The sequence below is a fragment of the Leptopilina boulardi genome, unplaced genomic scaffold (assembly GCF_019393585.1).
Source record: "Leptopilina boulardi isolate dan_hultmark-lab unplaced genomic scaffold, ZJU_Lbou_2.1 LbouV2_112, whole genome shotgun sequence".
NCBI lineage: Eukaryota > Metazoa > Arthropoda > Insecta > Hymenoptera > Figitidae > Leptopilina > Leptopilina boulardi.
Window position 1 is genome coordinate 1,636,151 of NW_026137655.1, and position 22,027 is coordinate 1,658,177.

At 28.5% G+C, this 22,027-nt stretch overlaps 1 protein-coding gene across 7 annotated transcripts in view; it reads left to right on the forward strand.

The window, feature by feature from the left end:
- LOC127281673 (protein tincar) overlaps positions 1–22,027 on the forward strand; it is a 179,076-nt gene that overhangs the window by 76,196 nt on the left and 80,853 nt on the right. For all 7 annotated transcript variants that reach the window (XM_051305519.1, XM_051305528.1, XM_051305554.1 and 4 more), the window contains exon 4: positions 7,510–7,554. The gene's annotated coding sequence lies outside the window, so the exon portion shown is untranslated. The remainder of the gene's footprint in view (positions 1–7,509; positions 7,555–22,027) is intronic.

The following is a 22,027-nucleotide window of genomic DNA, read 5'->3' on the forward strand; positions in this document are numbered from 1 at the left end:
TAATATAAATAAATTAATTAAAAATTCTGACTAAATATTGATTTATACTACTGATTTTCTAATAATTTATTATTTTTCAAATCGATTTGATCTGCTAATAAAAAGCAAAATAAATTGTTTAAACAAATTAAAAAATATTTTAGTAAAAATTTTCATTATTTTTTTGTGAGGAAAATTGTAATTATTCGAAGAAAGTATATATATGTAATAGTTGTAAAATATACGTGATTGGTGAAGGAAATTTTTTTTTTTTTGAAAAGTTTACGAGTAGTTTGAGATAGATCGGCCTCCATCCCGATGTAATTACATTCCCATCGTTATACTAGTAGAGAGAAGAGAGAGAGAGAGAGAGGGTTAACGACATCGAGAGGTCGAACACATGCATTCTGGGAATGGGCGGTAGACTAATTATTGGATGACCCAGCAAAATTCCTTCGGGATATAGCGTATATCGGACGGGCGGATCTCTCACAATCCATTGTTACCCCTGCAATTTGAATTGTCCTTTTTCTGTCAAAAATCCCATCAAAAAATTTTTTCTCTCTATTTCGACATTGATATTTGACAATTTTTTTTGTTTCTTCATACCACGAGATTGATAGCTTATGTCGATTTCAGTGAATCAAAAAATAATATCATTATTTTGGTTATTTTTGAAATTTTTTTAATTAACAAAATTGATAAATTTATTTATTATTATTTATAAAAATTATTATTTTATTGTTTAGGAAAATTATAATTTTATTATTTAGGAAAATTATAATTTTATTATTTAGAAAAATAATAATTTTATTATTCAATAGAAAGGGTAAAATATTTTTTTGCTCTTTTTAAAAATGTTATATTGATTAATTAAAAAAAAAAAAAGAAGAATTGGATTCGATTAGCTCGTATAAAAAAAAAATCTAATTGAACGATACTGAAAAGAAAAATTGAGAGAACTGATTTAGAGAAACGAGAGTTTTGCGCAGGAAAATCTTGGGCGTTCAATCATCCATGAGATATACAATAACTGGCTTAAGTTGAAATCCATTTGATACGGAACAGTGAACTTGACCTAGATGAAACCATAAAAGAACTTCCGTTTACAATGGCACGAGTTCACCTCAATATTATAAAGAACGTAACAAGTACAAAAATTCTATAGCCAACATGGAAAAAGAATAAGTCTCTTATATATTAAAAGAAAATTCCATTTTTATAAAGAAAAATTATTTTTCTTAAATGAAAAATAATATTTGAAAATAAAAATTTATTTTTTCAATAGCAATTTCTTTAAATTTTTTTCGAAAAAAAATATTTTTATTTTCATTACAAATTAATTAACATTTTTCCGATAGTAATCTGAGAGAAGAATTTTGTGCGAGTCAACTAGTCACGAAGCCTCGGAAACTTTTTTTTTCCATCAACCCCTACGTTGATATAACTGATGGGCAACATTTGGTCAAAATTTCACCGTTAGTTACTGGGGGGGTTTATTCGAGAATCGAACTCACATGTGCGGTTGAACCATGATTGACAAGCGCAATTCGATGGAAAGGGAAAGTGGTTTTTCTGATATTTATTTTTTTTTTTTTGCCCACCCAACTGCACTAATTTTGTCCAACGGATTTTTGTATCGAAAAAAAATAATTAATTTTCGTTACATTATCGTTTAGCACATTTATCATTTGATCTTAAAACTATATCAAAATTTTTGCCACATATTGCAAAAATTCATACATTATTCACTGTTCCAAGGGCAATCAATTTAGATTGATGACCTTTTCATTTTGATTGCGCGAGCATATAATGAAGGGAGACAATATTTCTCACCCAAACATTTTGCGTCACTTATATTTTCACCCTAAAAAAATACATCAATTGAAAATGCATTATTTATATAAATTGTTGACGACAATCAGAATAATTAATAAATGAATTTAGTACTTATTGATTAATTTATTTTTTAATAATTAATTAATACAAAAACTGTATTTATTACAATGAAAATATTTTTTTATGAAAATTTAATTACAAAATTCTTTTTATAAGAAAATTGTTTTTTTTTTATTTATTATAAAACTTGTGATGATCGGTTTAAAAGCATCTTTGCGACAAGATCTATAAACAGAGTCTTCTCTCTCTCTCTCTCTCTGTATGCGACGTTAGCATAATCAGTTCAATGCCATTTCCATCGATATTATGCAAAGCTTCGTGTGTATACAAAATTCAATTTCAAGTGTTGTGTATAAAATAAATTCACCTGTGCAGGAGGGGAAAAAAAAAATTCTCGAAAAAAAAAAACCCCCGCGGATATAAAGAAAAAAGAAAATCCATTCCGTGCGCGCGAACAAAAAACCTTTATAATAGAGGAACGAATCGTATTCGTATATAATATTAGTAAAAAGAGTTTTTTTTTCCTCTCGAGAAAAATGAATCTGGAAAATATAAAAATCTTTGTTGTCAATCGAATGCAATATATTAAATTATATACATATAATGCAATATATGTGAGAAAAATATTTTTATTAGAATATTATTATATTTTTATAATTTTTTTTTATTGGAGATTTTTTTTTTCAAATGTACTGTCTCAAACTTTTCGTATTCTATAAAATATTATAATAACGGAAAAAAGGGTATAATTCCCCGTGAAAAATTTTTGCCAGGGCCCAGATCGGGGCCGGATTAGGCTGCCCTATTAAGGAATGAAACGACGCGCCTGATTTGTCCCTGATTAGAAAATCCTCATTTTCTGATCGCTCTGAATTGGCCCTGATCAGGTGTGGCGTTTCATCCCCTATTAGGGCCCTGGTAGGGCAATTTCTACACGGGTTTTTAATGTTTTTTTTATTGAAATTAATAATGAATATATTAAAATTATTATTATTTCTTGAAAACTTTGAGGAAGAGTTGAATCAACTAACAAGGCTTAAAGGCAAGTGAAATTCCAGGTGGATTGCACACTGCATCAAGTACTCTGATCAAGACGTACGATCCTAATTACAAGAGTGTTAAGCTATGCTTCAAAAGATTTGAATCTTGCTCCCTCTCTCTCTCTGTTTCTCTTTACGACAAGCCGAATTTGTATTCAGTCAGGTGGAAAATTCTATGCGATGTTTTACGTTTCAACGAACCTCATCGTTGGCCGTTAGTTCAGTTAGTGTAATAACAAGTTACGCGTAAACATATACCAGAGAAGAAGCACCGGATGTTCACGTAATAAGATAAAACTGAGATGAGGATCCGCTAGCCTGGAATAGGTGTCTGTATATTTAAATCACTAGTTTGAAATGCCACTATAACAGTGCAATTTATGTCAAGGTAAACTACTCGTTAGTTTGGCATTTTATTAACTTTACAAACTGATATTTTCTTGAAATAAAAAAAAAAAGGATACTGAAACTGAGATACTAAAATTCCAGGGCTTTGATTTTTTTTGAAAATATTATTAGTTTAAAAAAAAAATTTTATTTTTACTAGCAAAACTTTTTTTTATTTTACTAAAAGTATTTTATTATTTCGCCAGACAGGACCTGGTTTGGCCCCGGTTCCTTGCTTCAACCAGGTCAGGGCCAGGTTTGCGAATTTCTGCACGGGATTATGTAGAAATAATAATTGAAGTAATATTACAGAAATAGTGGTAAAAATAATTTTTATAAATTATAAAATCACTTATTTATTTACCAATTTATTTTTTATAAATTATTTACCAGTTTATTTTTTATAATTTGTAAAAAAACATTTTTTTTTCTTTTTTCAAATAATTTTTTATTTATTTTTTTTTTGCATATAATTATAATAATCTAAAGAGTATAAAAATGTATAAAATAAATAATGCCAGTAATTGGAAATTATATGGGTTATATATTTTATATATAGAATTGATGAGATAAAGTCAATGGAATGATGTATTAATATTGAATTGTGTTCAAGGTTTTGAATTGAAAGAACCAGGTGCGCCTACACCTGTTAATTTTTTTTTTACTGTCTGTGTAAAATAATGCGGGTTTAATTCGATCTTTGCCTTAATTTTTGCTCTTATTGGCTGTTTACAGGATGCAATCTACCTACAATATACGATTATATTTTGTATATTTTTTAATGATTTTTTTTCCTTTACACATGAGAGACTTTTCAAACTTTATAAATACAATAAAAGCAAATATTTTTTTTTTTAAATTTAATATTACGAATAAAAAAGGAAATTTTTATTTCCATTAACGTCTCGTACAGAAATTGGCGCTAACCTGGTTAAAACAGGAAACATGACCGGGTCCAAACCTGGCCCTGGTCGGGCCCCTATTTTAATAGATTTTAATCGAGCTGAAATAGGCACCAATCTCCGTGCAGAAATTTTGACAGGGCCCAGAACGGGGCCGGATCAGGTTGTCCTATTAGGAAATGTAACGCCGCGCCTAATGTGGCCCTAATTAGGAAATCCACATTTTCTAGCCGCCGTGATTTGGCCCTGATCAACTGTGGCGTTCCATTCCCTATTAGGGCCATGGTATGGCAATTTCTACATTCTCTGTTTCATGCGGATTTGGGGCTTCCTAACCTGGGCCCTGCCAAGGCCTTTTCAAAATTTCTGCACGGGATTAAATATTTATTTTGAAATAAATAAAATTTATTTCACTCTGGCGATAAATATATATTCTTTTCTCGCGAGAATTTAATTTTTTTCTTCTCCTTTGGATGTCGAGTAAAAAATATAACAAACTGAGTAAAGGAAAATTTGTCAAAATGTCCTTTCATCACTTCAATAATTATTCTCACAAATAGTATATAATATGGAAAAGCTTTTGAAACCATTAGAGTAAAAAAAAATTGTCTATTTTTGGCAAGTGCTTGTGTTTAAAACTATGCGTTCACAAGGGAGAGGTGTTTTCGTGAGCCAGTAAAGTTTAAAGAAAGTTTCCTGACTATAAGTATTATTATACGTGTGGTGAGAGGAAGGACCGTTAAGAGCATGTTTAAATTAGTTTTAATGTCGCGGGTCGCTGACGGGCAAGGGGAAGGAAATCCAAGCAAAGACACTTGGAATAAATATATATATACACAAGCTAATGGTGCACCAGCTTCTGGTTTTCTAGTCTTAAAAGTAGTAGTGTATATAGGAGAAGACAAAGCGGAAGCGGAAATAACGTTGGCACGTGATACACTTTGTATCTTGAAATATAGTTTAAAAAAAAAATAAAGATAAACAAAAACCGTCTGCAGATTTCTGTCCAATGGGAATAATTAATTAGACATTAACCACGATTTTGCAATCATTCTTTTTTGTATCCATAGCATGCATTTCACGACTTGCATCGCTCCTAATGAGCTCATATTTTTTTATTTTCTGTATCTTAGTTACAGATTGCAAATCACAAGCGTAATTTTTTCTCGTTTCGAATTTTAATTAATTTTATTATTCGTTAAATATTTACTGATTAAAGTTTTTTATATTTCAAGTACCTACTTAGCTACAGCAATTTTTTTTTAATTCGTAATTTCGAATCAAGTATAAAATATTTATTTGTGAAAAAAATTTATAGGTACTTAGAGATTATATCAGTTTCAATCACGATACTAATAGATTTTCATTGGATTCAATTATTGGGTTTTAATTAGATTTGATTCTTATAAGGCCATAACTTGACCCAGACCTGGTTGAAACAGGGAACCCGGACGGGGTCAAACCTGGCTCTGATCGGACTTTGGTTTTAATCGGGCTGAAATAGGGCTTTCTTTTGTGTCCCCTACCAGGGCCCTTTCAAAATTTATGTACGGGTTATTACTATCACAGAAAATTAAAAGGCATTAAAATATGCTGCAACGCTTATTATTTTAATCCAATTTTGCTTATTTTAATACCAAAATGGATTAAAATAAGCAAAATTGTATTAAAATAAGAAGCGTTTCAGCTTATTTTAATGCCTTTTAACTTTCTGTGATTCGTTTAATTGAATTTAATTATGTTTTCCATTGGATTAAGTCAATTTTAATTAGATTCTAATAGGTTTTATTTGGTTCTGTCTATTTTTTGAGTAATTTCATTTTCTAGTAAATTATTTTTTTACATTCTAGAAAAATAAATAATAAAAATTTAATTATTTTCCAAAATCATCATTCGAGTTGAAAATTTCTATTTTTCAATTTCGAAAATGTGAAATCATATAATATTGGAAATGCTGATCACAATTTAATTTTCCATTGTGAGCAATTGAACGTGACGTTGTGTACTTGGTAATGCGGGAGGTAATATCTAGGGAATGTTGTAGGAACGGGGGTCAGCAATTTTACTCTGATAACTCGACTCGAGAACTACCTATGTTGTAGGTATATATATATATATATATAATATTGGCACAATCAGTGCACACTTTCCTTTAATGTAACATCGAATAATGCACGTGTGCTATTAAGGAGCAGTATACATATATGAAAATGAGGTTCCCCTAATGTTGAATATTCGTGTTCACAGTGTCTATTGCCTGCATCTTTGGTTTATCGAATTTACTCTCAGGATCTTCAACATTGGACTCTCTCTCTCTCTCTCTCTCTCTCTCTCTCTCTGTTTCTCTTTCTACTAATGGCAATATTGTATATTGAGATCCACTATTGTCATTTTGACAATGCTCATACGTCAATTTGCTCCCTTTCTATATATCTATACTACTACTCATGGCAAATTCCTCGAGAAATGTGTTTCCTCTCGCATATATATTGTCAAATGTGTTCTAAATTCATTTTGTCAATTATTTAATACAATAAGGTACACTTTAAGGCATTTTTATTTCGAAAATTAATATAATTTATTTCAAAATGGGGAAAATTCTTTAATTAATTTTCCTACTTTTGTTATTGTAACAATAATTATTAACTTCTTGAATTTATTCATCCAAATTTCAGAATAAAAGTAAATTAATAATTCTCTTATAAAATTAATTAATAAGAGAAAAGAGAAAGTTCTTTGGCAATTTATACTTACAAAGAGGGTAACAGTTGTTCATATTTCGAATCTTGAATTGAAAATATAATAATTAATTTTCTATTTTATTCTCTGGCATATTTAAATATGATTTTAATGAAGGGATTTTGTTAATTAATTTAATATATATATATATAATATTTCCATTAAAGTGAAGAAGGAGAGAGGGAGAAAAGCAGGTGATTGAAATTGGTACTTTGAGGAAGTGGATGCTTAAGACGATTGAAGCAATTTCATGTATCGCGTTTTGTTGTATATATGTATATATATAAAATAAGAGAAAATCATTTAGGGAGCGTCAGCAAACGTTTACATTTACAGTATCCTGAATATCTCTCATGTAGTATATGCAAACTTCCTCGAGGCGTAGGCTAACGGATTCCCCTCTGAATATTGTATATATATATATATATATATATTTGACGCCGCAAACGATAAGGTTTATATAGTTATATACCGCACACTCGTCGTCCCCTGTCACCCTTTAAACCCTAGGAATATCAAAGTGCCTTCGCTTCGAATCTAATAAAAACTTTTCTCCGTTTCAGATTCCCTCGGTGGCCGAGCCCTGAAGCGTCATCTTCGCTTTACTGGTAAGTTCATTACTTATTTGTCTTGTTTTTTTTTCAGAAAAATTTTCATTTTAAAAAAAAATTCCCTTTGAAAAATACTTGTCCCTTATTTAATCTTATGCTAAATTTTATATTTTGAAAAAAAATATGATTTCATGTTTCTTCATTCAGAGAAATATTTTACTTGAAACAGATATAATATATTTGAATTAAGTAAACGTATATCTGTCTTTTTTATTTGGAGCAAAAAAATTTTTTTACAAATAAAATTTATTTGCAACAAATAAATATTTATTTGAAAATAGGTAAAAATTTATTTGGCTCTTTTATATTTATTAATTACATTATTATTTATTAATTATAGAAATTGATAGGAATTTTCTATTTTTTTTTCAAATCATTGAGAGACGATTTTGCAATGTATATTATTAAAATGCATCGCGTGTGTGATTTGCTCTAAAAGGCAAATGGAAGGATGTCACGTAGAATTCCCATCAAATTTTTAATTTGGTTCCGATAAAAGCAGTATATAGTATTCCCTCTTTCTATTTCCTTTTCTATTCGCCCTTTTTCACTCCCTCTCCCTCCGTCTAATATAACCCATTCTATATACCAATGGCTGGACCCCTGCATCCAACTCGAGGAGGATGACCTCTCCGCCTCGACGTTCTATATACGCAGGAGAATTCAATTAATTTCGAGAGATCTTTCCCTCACGCGCGCGCTGTCTCACTCCAAAAGTCGTAAAATATTTCTCATGCCATCTTACAAGCCACCGAAATATAACGAATTCCCCCAAAAAATACCAATGCATCTGCTGTCAACTTATAAGCTTTCTAAAATTTTTGCCAATTTTTTTTTTTTAAATAAAAAACAAAATTAATTTGAAATTGTAATTTTAGTATAAGTAGTAAAAGTCGATTTTTGTCAGACAGCAATTTTTAGATTTAATAGTAATAAGTTTTGGTTAGACATAGAGATTTCAATTTTAGAGTCAGTAGTAAATGTCAATTTTGGTCAGACGTGATTAAACCCAAGTAATTTTAGTATCAGTAGTAAAAGTAGATTTTGGTCAGACGTAGCAATTTTATATTCAGCAGTAAAAGTAAGTTTTGGTTAGACATAAAAATTCAAATTTTGTCTCAGGAGTTTTAGTGGCAGTAGTAAAGGTAAATTTTAGTCAGACTATAAGTTCAGTTTCAGTAGTCAAAGTCAATTTTAGTCAGACATAATTAAATTCCTGTATTTTTGGTATCAGTAGTAAAAGTAGATTTAAGTCAGACATAGCGATTTTTGAGTTAGTAGTAAAAGTAAGTTTTGATTAGACGTAAAGATTTCAAATTCAACCTCAGTAGTAAATGTAAGTATTAGTCAGACAACAATTTTAGAATTCTGTAGTAGAAGAAAGTTTTTCTTAGACATGGAGATTTCAATTTTACAATCAGTAGTAAAAGTCAATTTTGGTTAGACATGATTAAATTCCAGTAATTTTAGTATCAGTAGTAAAAGTAGATTTTAGCCAGACTAGTAAATTTCATATTAGTATGTGAATCATAGACAGTTGGTTTAGTTTAGTTCCGACTAAATATTTACCGTTATTTTACAGACGAAAAAAAATTCTTGTAATTTTACAAGCATTTGTAAATTTTCGAATTATTTCAATTTTTAAAGGGAAAATAATTTCCGAAAAAAAAACTAACAAGAAATTAGACTTGTTTTTAAATGAAATACACGCTACATGCAAATGTGTAAATCATGATAACAAATTTTGTAATTAAAGTGATCTCTAACCTCAACGACGCCCGAGTTTGATTTCAATCAGGTAACGAGATTCGCTAGATCTGTTAAATGGAAATTCAATTGATCGAATTGTCAGTGAAATGCAATTGATACAAAGGATATATTTGATTTGAGAATCAGAATAATAATTTGCATCTACGGTGTTATTTGTAAATTTATATCCTTTATAGAATTTATATCGAAATATATTTTTATTATCCATAATGATATCAAATAATATTTCCATAATTTATAACTGATTAATTCTGCTTTTATACATAAATATGAATTTTTCAATTTTTCACTTAAAACTATTTTATATTTCATGTTCATATTTCACGCTTATTTAATAATTTGAATTCTTATTTTTAATTTCAAATTAATTATCTCGGGGAATATTTTTCTTTAATATTAATATTCCTCTCAAATTTAGAAGAATTCGCTAAGTTTGTATTTCGGAAAAAATTATGGATTTTTTAATTTTTGAGTACCTCAGAAATAGCGTCAGTCTTAGAAAGAAACGAATAAAAAAATTATGCCGCACTTTTTGATATGATTAGCAGCATCCGATTCACTATGGACCAAAGTAGAGGAAAAATTTTCGAAATATAACAGAAATGGTTCAATTTCTTATAATTAAATAATTATCCCTTATACAATTATATATTGTGGAAAAGAAAACTGTTTTTTTTTTTGAAGGAGCAAACTAATAACAGTTTCTGGGAAAAGTAGTTTTGGTCGGTCCCAGTGAGGTCGTTTAGAAGTTTGAAGGGCTGAAGTCTGTGTGTATTGTTTCCCAGCTTTGTAAATTATGGTCCTTTTCACCAAAGTTTCCCTATTCCCAAAAGTAGATAATTTCCTTTTCCCAAATAACTTATAAGCTTCGAAATTAGCTAATAAAAATCCCTTTACTTTATCTTCGATTTTTCTTTATTTATTTCCCAACTTTTTTGTTCTCTAGGGTTAAAAATAACTATTTTCCTCCCTAGGGCAGAAAAATCGATTTTGAAAGAATTTCAAAAATTAATTTTCACTATTCTCTTATGAGATTTAAAAGAATTTTTAATAATAATTATTTTCGCTCCTTTTTTGACTTATGAATTTTATTTTTCTAAAGTAATAATTAATTTTTAATAATAATTTTTTTCGCCCCTTTTTCGGGTTATCAATTTTCTTTTTTCTAAAGTGAAAAATTCCGTCAAAAGTCAAATTGTGTATGGGAAATTTGGTTTAAGTTCGATTCACTGTGTTGGACCCTTTGATCCCTTGGGATAAAAGGGGCGCTTTGGGAGATTTCCGTGAATTTTTTTTTTTTTGGGTTCGAATAGAAAGAGGCCAATATATGCGGAAACGTGTCGTTCTTTTGAAATCGACATTTTCAGACACACACACACCCCTCGGTTCTTATATACGGTACAAAGTAATAAGGAGCGTAGCCGCCTTTGGCATATTGCAGAGGGTTAGGGATGAGGGCACCAAAAGACATTGTGTGGGGTCATTACTACAAGACGTTGTTTTCACTACGAATCAATGGATTTTATCCCACGACCCTCTCTTGTTCTTTTGGTCAGGGATGTGAATGTATACATGTACATGCAGTATCATCCCTTGAAGATTGTTCTTTTTCTTCGATCAATATTGTCTCCCCCCTCCCCCCCGAGGGAAGTATCCCTCACAATGCACCAGATGATGCGACTCTTTTTGTGATAACGAGAAATTGATCCCTTAAGGCTGACGATGACAGACACCTGCACCTTAGATTTTTTTAGGAAAAGTTTTTAAAATTTAGTGATTATATTCTTGAATTTTTAAAAAAAAGCTTATCTTTATTTTCTTTTTGCAAGAAAACTTCCAAAAAATGAAATAGTACTTTAAATTTTTTATTGGAGACAGAAAAATTTAAATTATAAATTATTAGTAGAATATATCCGTTTTAGTCAGACATGACAATTAAATTTTTAGATTTTTAGTATAAGTAGTAAAAGTACATTTTGGTCAGACAAAACGTCTGACATTGTAATTTTACTATCAGTAGTAAAACCAAGATTTTGTCAGACATAATTGGGTAAAATTTGTCAATTAAACTTGCAGTAGTAAAAGTAAAATTTAGTCAGACAAAAAATTAATTCTTTTAATATTCGTAGCAGTAGTAAAAGGCATTTTTCCTCAGACAGAAGATTCGATTTTTATTATTTTAGTATCAGTAGTAACAGTAAATTTTAGTCAGACAAAAGTTCTGAAATTGTAAATTTACTATCAGTATAAAAACGAATTTTAATATCAGTAGAACAAAAAAGTTTTAGTCAGACAGAATTCGGTAAAATTTTCAATTAAAGTTGCAGTAGTAAAAGCGAATTTCAGTCAGACAAAAATTGGTTTCTTACAGTATTGGTAGCAGTAGCAAAAAATTTTTTTGGTCAGAATATAGTTGCAGTAGTAAAAGTAAATATAGTCAGACAAAAAATTTAATTCTTTTAATATTGGTTGCAGTAGTAAATATTATTTTTGGTCAGACATTGTTCTAATTTTTATTATTTTAGTATTAGTAGTAATAGTAAATTTTGGTCAGACCCAGCAATTAAATCCTTGTAATTTTAGTTACAGTAGTAAAAATAAATTTTACTTACAGTAGTAAAAATATATTTTAGTTACAGTAGTAAAAATAAATTTTAGGCAGACTGAAGGGTTTAAACACTTCCCTTATCTGTCCCAGTAGTAAAAGTAAGTTTCGTCAGACAAATTTTTCTTTTAATGCCCCCTCGTCTCTTTTCACTCTCTCGTAATTTTCGCAAAAAAAAATCTTTCAAACCCTAATAAGCATTGAAAACCCATAAAAATAAAAATAAAATCTAAAAAAATGTTATCCATTTTCCGTAAACTGTCTTCTAGGAAATAAATAAATGTCACTTGTTTCATGTGAATAATTTTTCAAAAAGAGAACATTGAGCAGGTGTGTTATCGTTCTCATTTATTTAAAGTATATACCTACGTAGTATTTTTTCTACTTTTTTTTGGAGGGGTCGAAAGAGAGAGAGAGAGAGAGAGAGAGAGAGAGAGAGAGAGAGAGAGAGAGAGAGAGGGAGAGATGAACGATCCCCGTATTTCCCCTTTTATCGTCCTCGAAGTATAATCTCTCGTCCGTCGTGTAGAGCGAAGTTGTTGTATATATATATATATAGATATATATTTTGCGGATATAGTGAAGCGCATATACCATGGTGTGAAGCTTGTCAGAGGGATATACACTTGGTAGCCATGGTGACAGTCTGACTCACACTGCACATCACCTACTGACAAGAAGGTTTCCGCGAGAGAAAATCCTCTGATAAACTTTATATCTGTGTCCCATTGTCGTGGAAAAGAAAAACTCGAGATTTAACGACTCGATGAACAAAGTAGTCGATAAGATCCCATCAATTGATCTCGTCGATGCTTTAAGGTGTTCTCTCAAGTTTCAACAATTTTTTTTTATATTATGCAAAATACTCTATTTTGAATTAGTGTGTATTCGTTAACCATTTCAAATTAGTAAAAATTTGCACTAATTTTTAGTCCTTTTACTAAAATTTTAGTGAAAAATAAATAAAAATTAGTAGAAATTTTCACTAAATTTTAGTAAAATATTACTATATAAGTTAGTAATATTTTTTTCTACTAAAAATCTTTTTACTAAAGTTGTAGTAAAAAATGACTAAAAATTAGTAGAAATTTTCACTAATGTTTAGTAAAATATGATTTAGTAATATTTTTTGTATTAAAAGTCCTTTTACTGTTCTTTTAGTTTTAGTGAAAAATGACTAAAAATTAGTAGAAATACATTAATTGATTAATAAAACAATTCCTAATTTATTTAAAAATTAAAGAAAAAAAAATTGGATTATTTTTTTGTAATTTGGCAATTATTTTTCATAATTAATGTATGAATTATAATATATGAGAAATGTGATAAAACGAGTATGAAATTCACATACAATGAAGAGTTTTGACAAAAAAAAAAACCTGCTCTGGTGTTATGTGCCAAAGGGAGTTTTTATTTCAATTTAAGTGCGAAAACCTTTAGTTGACTGTGAATATATATATATATGCGTTTTATATGGAATAATGCATTTTCATGTCTATTATCTTTTTCTTGCAAACGTTATTTCTATACACTTTTTCCATTTCTTTTTTCTTTCGAAGGCAGAAAAACCGAGTTCATTGAAAATTCGTTCAACAAGTTTAAGCTTTTATGCAAAATAGAATTACAGAAAAAAACATACAGACGCGATTGGATAACCGTGAAACTAAACACTTTATTTTCATTCTCTATAAGCGATGAGATTCTTTCGTTTTTTCGATATTTATAAAAATAAAAAAATATTTTATTATTCATTTGACTGTAGAAATGTTTAACTTTGGAAATTATTATTTAATATCTTTTTACATCCAAAAATAGATTTTTAATTTTTATTATTGGATATTTTTTTATTTTTGAAAAAAATGTTTCAGAAACAAAAAATAAAAAAAAATTTTGTTACACGAAAGAGAATTTAAATCTTTTTTTTTCATTTTGAAAACCGACATACTCGAATTTTATACATGTAATATACCGCGAAACCATAAAACGACTACATTTATCACTTTTCCCCGCGACTTGGACAATTTTACAACCCCTATTTTTTTTTGTTTTTTTGAAGAATGCACACGGACCCAACAGGTATAATGACCGCGCAATGTTTTCGGATAACAAATTGTTCAGGATACAGAGGGCATATCTTTCATGTCGGAAAGTGTCCATTCCAATTTCCTCTCGTGAATCAGGGAAACGACAAATATGTACGTAATACTCTGTATGAGTAGATAATATATATACATATAATTTTTAAATGAATAATTTCTTAAAATTAGAATCCAAATATATAAATAGATAAATTTTTTATTTAAATTCAGAACGAAATTTAAAAATTTACAATTTTAATGCGGTTTGGGCAAAAAAAAGACATAAAAATTCTTAGAAACGAAACCAATTTTCGAGGGTTAGGAAATTTTTCTTTTTCGGATAAATATGAAATAAAATTTATATAACTGGGAGCAATAAAATGGAGATTGATGTCATTTTTCTTTTTCTCTTGTCGGGTGGAAATGTCGTTTCTCAAGGGATCACTTATGTATTATTAAAAAATGATTTAAAGTTATTTTTTCTTCTAATAGAAAATAAATACTAATTTTTTTTTAATTATAATTATTTTTTATAATTATTCTATTATTATTTTATTAATTATTTTTTATTACATATTTTTTTCTACTCTCTAAATCTGAATTAGTTAAAATGTTTACTAATTTGAATTAGTGACTCACTTTTTGCTTCTGAATTAGTAAAATTTTACTAATTATTAGTAACTTTTACTAACAATTAGTAAAATTTAACTAATTAAGAAGCCAAAAATGAGTCACTAATTCAAATTAGTAAACATTTTTACTAATTCAGATTTAGAGAGTATATAAATATTTTGAGAATGTAAAAAAATGTAAAGTACAAATTCTTTTTTAAATATTTAGATTTTAATTATAAATAAATAAAATAAATTAACATTTAAAAATTTGGTCAGTGAAAAAATATTGTTTTTAGTAAAAAAAAATTAATTATTAAATATAATTGAAGAATTACAAGATTCGATTTTGAAAAGTAATGTTTTTTTTAGGAGGGTTTCTTATATTCTATAGTGATTTTCGTCTCTGTGCGCCCCTTGGGGAGAAAATTAAGAGGAAACGAGAGTGGTCATAGAGACGAAATAAGTGCGTATATATAAAAGAGGAGGGTCCGAAAATAAAGAGAGAGGGAGAGTGATAGACGATTTGCACTCTGAGAATATATTATTATTATCTCCAGTGGGCTCAATTGAGCGTATAGGAAAATAAATACGAACGAAGGCGTATACACGCATTCATTCCCCTAATCTCAAAGAAATCGATCTCACGAAAAATAAGTACCCTATAACGTGTTCACTAACCGTCAGGTCTCAAAAAGAAGAATGTGATCGTATATTTAGTTTAAAAATTTATTTTGTGATCTCCCTGAAAGGTACCTTCTCAACTCGAATAGAAATTCGATCCATGATCGATAAATAAAAATATTAAATGACTTGTTTTCCTATAAACCTTTTTTTTTTTATATGCACCTCATCGACTTATTTTCGGATTTTTTTCGGATAAATTTTTATTTTATTAACTTATTATTATAAAAAATAATTCATTTTTATTTTTATTCGCGACGGTTTTATTATTTTATTATTAATTGATTATTATAATTTATTATTTTATTATTATATTATTTCTTTCGTAATTACTAAAATATTAATAAAATTAATCAATAGAAAATAATTAATATTAATTAAAACAATAGAATAAGCAAATTCAATATGTTAAAGGAAACTAAATTGCATTCAACAATAATATTATTATTTAATTAGAAATACGTTTTTTTTATATATTAGTAATGAATAGAATATAGAAAATAATGAATAATAAATTATTTCAATTTATAATTGATGGTAATTAATAATGTTATTATACAATCATTGAGGTGTGTAATGAGCTTTTCGAATCGATTAATCGATTAATTATACTTACTTCCTCTTCTATTATTCATTATAATACTACATTTCATTTTATTATTCTATTTAATTAATAGAAATAATTAAATATTCTATTGAGTTAAAATTTTAAAAAAAATTTTCTAAATATAAAAATAAAACAAATTGTAATATTGAAATAAAAAAAAAAATTAACGATTTTCATTGAATTTCGTCAGTGTTATTTTTAGTTTATCATTGAAAAATTTTTCGCTAAAGGTCACATAAGCAATAAGCATATCAAGTAACCGTGAGATGTAGCGGTGTAGAAAAATATTTTTAAGAGCAAGCTGTGTCATTCATCACACTTCGAAAAGCAATAAAGACTGACACATGTGGTAAGTGTAGGGTGAAGATTTACACTGTGAAGAACACCCACCTCGTATATAGACACATATAAGTTACACGATATCCTAGAACACTATATGGACCATATCCATTTTTAGTCTTTGCAGCAATTTCTCCTGTAACAAAACAGACATTATTTCCCAAGGGCCTTTAAATTTATATTAAAATTTTTTTTTTTTTAACACATTTTTTGGGATAATTGATAAAAAAAGGTTATTTTAGATATTTACAAAAAATTTTAATAATTTTTTTTAGGTTCTTTGAATTTTATTATCAGTGATAGATGACAATTTTGGTCAGACAATTTAATTATTTATAATTATACCAGTAGTAAAAGTTGGTTTCAGTGAGACAAACTTTTTCTAAAACGTTACTTTACAATCAGTAAAGAAAATTTAGTTAGACAGAATATAGATTTCAGAAAATTAGACCTTAGTAATAAAAAGGTTTTCTGACAAACAGGACATTTTGAATTTTTTGAATTTTAGTATCAGTGGTAATGGACAAGTTTGGTCAGACAAAACATTAAATTATTTATAATTATACTTTCAGTGGTAAAAATTAATTGCTGTAAGACAGTAGAATTCTGTTCACTTTTTTAATAAGTAGTAGAAACAGTTTTAGTCAGACGAAACAGTTTAAATTTTTCCCCAACTCAATATTAGTAGAAAAAGTATGATACAGTCAGACAAAAATATTTTTTTTGTTTTTTTTTTAGTTTTATTATAATTCAAACTTTTCACTTGTAATTTTTTTTTTGCATCAGTAGGGAAAACTGTTTCAATCAGACAAAATCAGTTTACCGTTGGTACCAAATATTAATTTAACAACAATAATCAATTTTAGAAATTATATTTTTTGTTCTATTTATAATTTTGGAATTTTTATATTAGTTTTCGATTTTTTACTTTAGTAGTAAAAGCCAATTTTAGTCAGACAAGTATCATCAAATTCGTTGTGATATCGTACACCACAATATATATATATATTTTTTTCCTCTTCAAAACAAACCACAAAAGAAGATTTCTGGTTTCTTGATAACGTGAATCCAAGCTGCTTTTTGGTTCGCAAAAGAATGAAGAGATAAGAGGAAGATGGACTTGGGTGTTGTGTTGTACAAAGCAAACAAATAAACGGTTTACGTTTGAAAATGGGGTCGACAAGTAGTAGGTGAGGGGGGCGGGGGGTGGAAAACTAGACACCTATTTTCTTTACGAGTTCGACTTTACTCAAACGAATTCCACGTTGTCTGTTTTGCGATGCAATTTTCCTTGGAACATAACAATGAATAGACCAAAATTGTCTCGAGACTCGCAATAAGGGGAAATTCATGAAATAAATAGATCAAGAAGAGAAAATTTATTTTTTAAAAATTTCTAAATTAATCTCATGATTCAAGGAATAATTATAAATTTTTACATTTAAAAAAAAAATAAGAAAAACTTTGAATAAAGAGAGAGAGAGAGAGAGAAAAGTTTGGTAAATTAAAGAAGGTTTATTTTCTGGCTTTTCACTCTCACTCCCGAGAAATATAAATCCCCATAGCTGCAATTCCTTTTCTGAGTGTCTGAATTCTTCCAATTATAGAAATGTTTCGAGGTGGAGAGTTATTTTCTTGAAAACCACTTTCTACTATTAGTTTCTCTGGATATATATATATATATATAATTGTGTTTTCTCCGAAAAAGATATCGGTTTGCATTTGTGGTAACTCTTTTTTTTGTCGAGAGAACGTTGACTTTAATAGAGCACAGATTTTCAGATTATTGTTTTATATTCAAAATTAACTTCTATTTTAACCTTTGCGCGAAAAGTTTTCTGAGATATATATATATACTTTACAAACGAGTTAACGAAGTGAGATAAATCAGATGACAAGAGTTGATAATAGAGAAGTGAAGGAGCTCTTTCATTTTTCAGCAGAAACACCCTTAAAACAAATAGATTCCAGTTTCCTTTGATCATGGAAAAGTTCAAAGGAAGTGGGGGGGGGGGAGAATGATGTCTCTAAGAAGCAATCAATATTTAACAGCATATACTGAAAATAATTTTATAAAATAATTTTTAATAATAATTTTCATTAAAAATTTATGAAATTTGATTTTTCAACATATAAATAAAAATAAAAATTACAATTTACAATTTATACAATAATTTACAATAAAGTTAATAAATAAATTATTTTCTATCACAGTGAAAAAAATTTCATTGATCCAAATAATCGCTTGACTATTATCAAATAAATATTTACTTAAACCAAATAATTTTTAGTTGAATTAAATAAACTGTATATTTAAATCAATAATTTTTGATTGTGAATTAAAAATTTTTAAACAAATACAATTTAATTCATTCAAAAATTATTTGGTTCAAGTAAATACTTATTTGATAATAGGAAAATAACTGATTATTATTGAATCAAATAAAATATTTTTTCAGTGACAGGAAATGAAAATTAAATGTATAAAAAAAAAGTAAAAGAAATTTTTGTTTGTCATCAAAATATATGATTTATGAGATGATATATATAGAAATAAGAGAATAAGTAGAAAATTCTCCAGAGCATTTTATAGATGAGGATTTGGAAAACTTTTGGAATGTCCTGAAAGAATCCAAAAGACGACGCTTAAATATGCTGCTAGGTTTTGAAACTTTTCTTAAACGTTTTGAAGAGTTTTAATAAATCTATATATAGAGAGAGAGATAGAAAGAGATAGAAAGAGATAGAAAGAGATAGAAAGAGGAGTTCAATAATATCTACCAAAGACTTATAAAAGTTATAGAAGACATTCAAAACTTCTTATAATTTAAAGTTCCAGAAAATGTTTCCTTCGAAATTTACTACTTGTCTAGTTTGTAGTTTGTCTTCTTTTTTTTTGCCAAACAAAAGAAAATTCTCTCTTTTTATTTTCCCATTTTTTATTGGCTTAAAAAAAAATTTTTCTATTTGAAAGAAATAAAACAAATATTTCGTTTTTTTAATTCCAATAATTTTTTTTAATCGTTGACCCGTGTAGAAACCCTATCAAGGCCCTAGTAGGGAATGAAACACCACACCTGATCATGGCCAAATCAAGGCGACAAAAAAAATGTGGATTTCCTAATCAGGCGCAGCGTTTCATTCCCTAATAGGGCAGCCTGATTCGGCCGCGACCTGGCCCCTTGTAAAATTACTGGATCGTCTTTTGAAGACTGATGGAATAAATTTTCACCAAAATATATTCTAATTGAACTATTTTAAAAAGGGACAAAAATTAATTTACTATGAAGAAAATAAATTTTTGACAAAATCTTATTATTTTTTCAAAACCCCTGAAATTAATTCAGGGGATTTGAACCCTCGTGAGAGAGAGAGGAAAAAAAAGAGAGATAGAGAATAATCGTCGTCACGTCTATCGATTTTGCGCGTGCTTTTAAAGCCCTTTGGAAGATTCGTCATCGTGACCAAACGTGATACGATATTTGGGATGAAAAAAAAAAAGAAGAAGACTTTTCCCCTTCATTCTAAAAGTTGGTCGCAACAGACATCCCTTGCAAATCCTATTTGTCGGAACAATAGAAAAGTCGGTGGACTTGTTCTCTAAATATATATATATATAAGCAGAAAGTGCAAAATCGTGAGCGACGAGTTGAATAAGACGGCAAACTCTTGGCTTTTGTTCCTTTATACACTTGTCAGATACGTTGAAACTGTTTCTGACATGTCGATCACACCACATCGTGGTAAATGTTGGAATATTGTATATGTGCGGTAAATGTCGATGCCATTTTCGATCCTTCGAAAACAATGTGTCGACGACGCATCCTCTTCTCTCTCTCTCTTTCTCTTATCGTTTATTAATAACGAGAGGCAACAGGAAACGTGCCCTATCGCACTAATGTGGGCAGACGATTGTAACTGGTATAATAAACGACATAACCAACATATATACATAAATAAATATAATTTTTTTTTTCACAAAGAAATACTATCAGAAAAGTCAATGGACTTGTGCACTTTAATCAATGAATCAGAAAAACTTCTTTTTATTTTTATGTACTCTGACCATGAAACGTGACACATTATTTTCTTTTCTTCTAGTTTTTTTTTTCAAATCTCTAATTGCCACTTTACTGAATCATAAAAGTCAAAAGAAATCACGTTTTTATCTTAGTAAAATGAAAAAAAGGAGATTATTCCCGGCTTTATATTCCGTTCCATTTTCTCATGCGCTTTCTATTTCAATCTGTTGGGGGATTACGACGTTTCTCTATTCCCAGTATCTTTCTTTCGTTTTCATGCCGTCGCGCGTTTATTCAGAGAATCTGGAAAATTTTTTGTGCAATGTTGCTTTTTTTATGCGATAATATTATTCAATTACGTATACAGTGATTTTTCTACTATTTTATACATAATCGATGCTTAAGGAAAATTAATTTATTTTAATCCAGAGAAATGGTTTATTTGAATTAAATAAACGTATATTTGTCTCAGTAATAGTAAATTCTGTCTGATTGCAACATTTTTGCTTTGCTGAGGCAAAAATAAAATTACAAGTTAAATTTTTTGTCTGACTAAATTAGTTCTTTACTACTGATACTAATGGTAATAAATATTCAAAATTTTCTTTGTCTGACTATAATATACTCTCACTACTAATTATTAAAATTGAGAATTAATAAACATTTTGTCTGACTAAAAATCAGTTCTACTACTCAAAATAAAAAAATCCATTTCTGTTTACTAAATTTAACGAAAATTCAAAAATGTTTTTGTCTGACTAAATGATGCTTTTTCCACTGTCAGAGTTGGTAAAAATTTAAATTATTACGTCTGACTAAAAGTGTTTCTACTACTTATTCAAAAAAAGTGGCAACTAACTTTTACCACTGAAATTATAATAAAAAATAATTTAATATTTTGTCTGACTACTATTTACTTGTACTACTGATTTTAAAGTAGCGTAATTAAAAAAATGTAAAAAAAAAATTTTGTCTGACTGTAGCTAAATTTTACTACTGGTTTTTTTTTTCTCTAATATAATCTGATAAACGAAACTAATATAACAATAAATATATATAACAAATTTTAATAATAATAAATAATGAAATCAATAAATAGCAAATTGAAAAAACAGTGTGTAAAAAAAGGTGAGAATTAATATGGTGGCGCACAGGTGTAATCTGCCGAATCATTAACTTGTAATCAAGCAAGCAATATTGATCATTCCATTAAATTGAGCGGAAGTGTGAGGGCAAAATAAAGAAGGAACTATATAGGGAAAAAAACAGCGCACGCAAAAAATACCGACGATAAAAGCTAACCTAACATATATAAATTTTCTCTCTCTCTCTCTGTCTCTCTGTGCCTTCGAGAGAATCATTAACCCTTCTCTTCCCCCATTTGGAACTCTCAGCAGACTTTCTCTTGTTCCCCTATTTTTTTTGCAAGTGCGGAAAGCTCACTTCTTCCTTCACTTGTAATCTTCCTCTTTTTTTTCTCTCTCTCTCTTTCTCTCTCTCTCTCTCAATCGATTATAAAATTTGAACTCCTCTTCCATATAACTTCGCCCTTTTCTTTCGTCATTATCCTGCTTCGTTGGATTTAATTATTACGAGACCTTTGGCTCGTTGTTCTTGCTCGTTACTTTCTCTCATTTCTTCAAGAGATGAGTATACATATATATATATATATATATAGAAAGCTCAGATTTAAATTATTGTAATTATTCTCCAATGAAGTCTCTTATAGTTACTATTTTCCAACTATAGTATTC